We start from the raw sequence: 5671 nt of genomic DNA, 5'->3' as shown, positions 1-5671 counted from the left end.
ACACACACATACACATACACACACACACACATACACACACACATACACATACACACACACACATATACACACACACACACATACATACATACATGTATATATATATATATATATATATATATATATATATATATATATATTATGTATACGAGAATTTGCTTTGGGGTATGAAAATGCACCTGAATCTAAAAAACGTGTACAAATATGTGTGTGTGTGTGTGTGTGTGTGTGTGTGTGTGTGTGTGTGTACCATTGTTAAGCAAAAAAATTGTCGAAACTAGTTTGGTTTGTGAATACTCTACCACACGCATTTTAGATTCAAGTGCATTTTCAAATCCCAAAACAAATTTTCATATATATATATATATATATACATATATAATCCAAAATTTAAAGGAGTAGAACAGGTAAAATGTAAGCTACATATATTTCGTAACCAGCTGAAGCTCATTATGCAAGTATTACGTAACGAATTCTCCGCAGTGTAGCTTGTCATCAGGTTGAAATTATATCAATGAAGTTTACACTGCCGCAAGGAATTCCATATGACTAGAAAAGTCAATAACAAGAAAAAAAAAGAAAATAAAGTAACTTTAAACAATCAATGAACGCTTTTGTGCAAGGTGGAGGGTGCGGTTAGGGGTCAAAGGGGAGAAATAAAAAGAAAAAGAAGAGTAAAAGCAGGAAAAGATTTGCCATCGTTATGGCGAATGTCTGGATATGTATTGAGGCAATAAAAACTTTATCAACAAAATGTTAAAGATAGATTTCAGTGGAGCGCTAGTGTGCAGTCTTCAAGAGTAAGCAGAGCGGGGCAAAGGTCGCCTAGTCCCATAGAACAAAAGGCACCAATACGCATGCTCGCATATATACCCACACGAGCACACACACACACACACATATAAACACAAACACACACACACACATGTATAAATATAGGTTAGAATAGATAAACAAGTGGATGTTCATAACAATACATGCACTTAACCACACATATGAGGAACACAAAGACATGTCGATAAGTATATACATACACATGCACACTCTCATTCACGTTTACACATATACACATATACAAGATATACAGGTGTATACGCAGATAAGGAAATACGCACACATACGCACACAGACACACGTCTACAGAAATAAACATATATACATGTACAGGCCCACATAAACACGCACACACACTTATATATATACAAACACATATACGGATATGTCAAACGGACGCATATCACATATACAAGCATATACGTATATATGTACTCATATACATATACACATACGTACACGCACATGTACATATATACACATGCACACACACACACACATATATATATATATATATACATCCATGTATACATATATATATATGCATATATTATTTAAAAGAGTTCCAACTCTGTCTGTTTCTATGTTTTATTTATATTCTTATAAAATTAATGTGGGATATAGAATATGGAATATATAATATAAATAGTAAAATGAAATGAAGTATTGAATGTCTTATTGAATATATGAAATATTGAGTATTAAATATAGAGTATAAAATATATAAGGACTAGTATACTTTCCTGCCTCATGGCAGTTATCAAGGTCACACGTATGCATACATACACGCAAACACATACACAGAAATGTTTATACACACATATATACATACACGCACACATATTCATACATAAATTTAAAATTCAAATAAGTTATCATTCTCTATAAAAAAAAATAATGATAATGTGGCCAGTAAACATAACCCAAATATGCAAAATATAATTTTGAAAAATGTCAGGATATAATATGTATCTGCTTGAAAGAGAAGTTAAAACGCTCCAAAACCACGCATCTCACTATATTTATTTTTATAATTTGTATATATTTACTATATATTTTGCTTATTTGAATTATGTTTGCGAGCCACTTTAGAATCCATTGATATTCTGGTAACGCTAACTGGATTTGAGTGGATTTTAAAAGAAAACGAAACCTCAACCATTTGTTCTTACTTCGCCTCTCTTATTTTACCATCAATGACATTTGGGCACCTTGTCAATATTTTTACTTTAACTTCCAGCTGTATCATTTTGGGAAGGAATACGTTGTCTGATCATTAGTAGGTTCAACGTTCAATGTTTTTGTGAAGTTAAATCTGTGTTTTTTTAATGCGTATAAGAAAACGTGCGCTGCCTGAAATGCACACAGTTTACCAACTGCTGGAGATCATTGTGCAGATATTTCTGCGAGCGTTTATATGTACAAGACATTAGATAACATTTTATATCTTCAAGGTGTAACGTAGAAACTGAGGTTGTGTCTACACTTCTTTTTATATTTTTCTAAGACGTAGTCCTGCTTTACTGAATTACGTAGAATCTTATTTATCGTTAGACAAATAATAAATCGGGTGCATTTCAGGCGGCGAGCTGGTAGAAGCGTTACCACACCGGGCGAAATGCTTAGCAGTATTTCGTCTGCCGTTATGTTCTGAGTTCAAATTCCGCCGGTGTCGACTTTGTCTGTCCCCTCTGTGTTTAGCCCCACTCCATCCCCCGCATGGGTAATAAATAAATAATTATGAACATAGTTTTCTATCCAAGATGCTCAATGGAAGCGGCGTGCAATTAACATAACCATCTATGAATCATACTAATTGTATATACGTCATTGAGAGGCGATAAAATAAATCGTAGCAGTTCCACCTTAAGATGGCGTACTGACAGCATCGGCAGAGCGTCGAATACAAATGCGTTGCACTAATCTCTCCGGTTCTCTAATCTCCAATTTCAAAATACAATCGAGGTCATACTTTCGAGGTTGAGAAATAAAAATTGCCCGTCTTCATCCAGAGCTTTAAAAGACATTTTAAAATCTAATTATATAAATTCGAACGTTTTACATTCGAAAGAAAATATGCAATTCATTGACTAAAGAGTTTTAAATGGTCAGTTGGCAAAATGACATTTTCTTATACAACTGTGAGGGTGATAGAAGCGACATCAATATTTTGTTGATAATTTATTAAACCACGGTTTATTCCTTCAAAATCAGGCCTTGTACTGCTGACTCAAAACAAATCGAATATTTAATGCATTTATTAGACAAAATGTCCAAAAGAAAATATGAACTCATTTGATTTTGCCTCCAAAATTATTTATTGTAAAATATCAGTTGAGACATTTTAAAAGTGAAGTTCTGAAATGTATTTAAAAGGATAGTTCTTCCAATTTCTTTCCATCGTTACTGGGTTTTTTACTAACACAATATTGTGTTTTCCAACTCTTCAGATCTTCAAGAGTTTGCGATAAGTCTCTATCCTGTGTTTCTGGCAATAACAACAGCAATAATCCCGCTGCTACCGAAAGGACGCCGTAGATACTTAGAGGAAGCCATTTTACATAGGAGGAAAGCTAAAGAATGAACGGTGCGAATATACTGCCGATGCGGGAAAACAATGAAGTTGTACCTAAGCCGTTTACTCTGAAAACAAAAGTAATTTAGATCAATTTAGATACAAGTATTTCTAGAATTCTCCTATTAATCATTTGTTTTAATAGTTCAATAGTTTCGAATGTTCAATAGTTTCGAATGTTCAATAAAACACTTCAAAATAAAAGGAAATATATAAAGAATTGATCAAGTTTAATTGGTCAGTAGCATTGAGAAATTCTTGAATAGAATTAGCTTCCTATTCGGAAATTATTAACGTTGTATTAATCCCGGATATTACACGGGCGAAGTATTTTTCATGTATCTACAAAAGCTAACCATCTCACCGGCCTACATTTTCAAAGACATACAGCAATAATGGTTCTCTTGATTAGTTAGCATTTAGTCACTAACACAAACACACACACACACACACACACACACACACACACACACACACGCACGCACACACACACACACACACACAAACACACATACGCATATGCATTTACAGAAATGCATGTCCACGATTTAACAAAAAAGAAAAATACTGCAAATGGAGAAGCATGAATAGGGATTGAATTACAAAAGAATGAGACGTTCGTGTAGTTACGTCCCCTTAGATTTCAGATGTCACTTTAACTGAACTTACTTTCAGTAACAATGAACAGTGTTATCTCCCCTTACAGTTCATTGAAACATTCACATTGACTTTAACGTCTTAATAGTTCTACCTCAGTTACCATTTATAACCAGCAGGTTTTTGAAGGAACTAGTTTTTATCTATTTCAGGGTTAATATTTAAGTACTTATATCTGTGTCATAATTATCAATATCGTGTGACAAAGACGCAGTATAAGAGTTTTGATTCCCTTCGATATAACTCGACAAAAGCAAAACAAACACTCGGCTGTTTCCGTGATATATATATATATTTGTGTGTGTGTGTGTGTGTGTGTGTGTGTGTGTGTGTGTGTGTGTGTGTGTGTGTGTGTGTGTGTGTGTGTGTGCGTGTGTGTGCATGCCTCTATGTAAGTGTATGTGCATATACGTGTGTGTATATACACACACACACACTTACACATGTTCTATGTGGATGATATTTTCGACCGAGACGGTACAACCTCATTTGATTCTGCTAGTGCTTCCATTCCGTGTATGTACATATACTTACTAGATTATAGACATTTAGCAATGGTTTCGCCCATTGTGTTTTTGAATCAGTTATGCTCGTTGTGTTAATGATATCTAAGTTGTGAAAGGGTACTCAATATGACGTTAGGGATCTTTTTTAAAACGGGGGCCACATTTTTCATTAACGAAACACTTTGAAACTTGGAACACTGGTAGAATGTGTCATATAAAACATCTTTTTCTCTTAGTCTTCTTTTAAAAAAAAGAAATCCCTAAGTTATTCCATGTTAAAGTTGTCGTATTTCTGTAATTTCAACCAATCACTGACGTCCATTCAGCCGATATACATTAAGTGCCGACTACATAAACAAACGATTCTGAAACAATTCTATCGGTGATAGGGTTAGGGTTAGGGTTAGGGTAAAACAGCAAATTTAAAAAGAAAAAAGCAAAACGAAGCTATGGAAATTAAATGCGCTTTACACCGCTTAATCAGCCAAAGGAGTAAATATAAACAACTGAATACTTATCAGTGATTGGTTGAAATTATCGAAATAAGACAATTTTTTACATGAAATAAATTCGAATACAAAAATATTTTTCTGTTCTATAACACTAAATAAATAAGTATACGAAGTTTGAAAGTCTTTCGGTACCAAAAACACTACGTAAAACATTAATGAAAAATGTGGCCCCCGTTTTAAAAAAGATCCAGTGTTACAGCCGTGAACATAGCCTACCCAGGAGTAAAGTTTTTAATGTATCCGCTCCTTTTTAGAAGGGCAGGCTCTAATTTTAGCGAAAGTTCCGACATGGCGAACACCCACGTAGGGTTTACGATGTAACTGGAGTTAAAATTTGATGCTATTGGCTTTCATATGCTTACCCTCTTTTGGTCAGGGTATCTTATAGAAAATGGCTTACAGCGGACAATAAAATACCCATACAACAGCTGAGAACAAATCAAAGAAGAGGAAAACAAAAACGAGTCATATCATTTATAGTGACACACAACCCATGTCACCAGCATATCTTCAACATTTCCAAAGCAAACCTTCCAATCATTGCTCAAAGTAATGGTTCTTAGTAAAAGGCAAAAGTGTGACCTTAG

Source organism: Octopus bimaculoides, chromosome 13, assembly GCF_046866305.1.
Source record: "Octopus bimaculoides isolate indiv1 chromosome 13, ASM4686630v1, whole genome shotgun sequence".
In the NCBI taxonomy this organism is placed as follows: domain Eukaryota; kingdom Metazoa; phylum Mollusca; class Cephalopoda; order Octopoda; family Octopodidae; genus Octopus; species Octopus bimaculoides.
The sequence above is the reverse complement of the archived record's forward strand: the minus strand, read 5'-3'. Positions refer to the sequence as shown.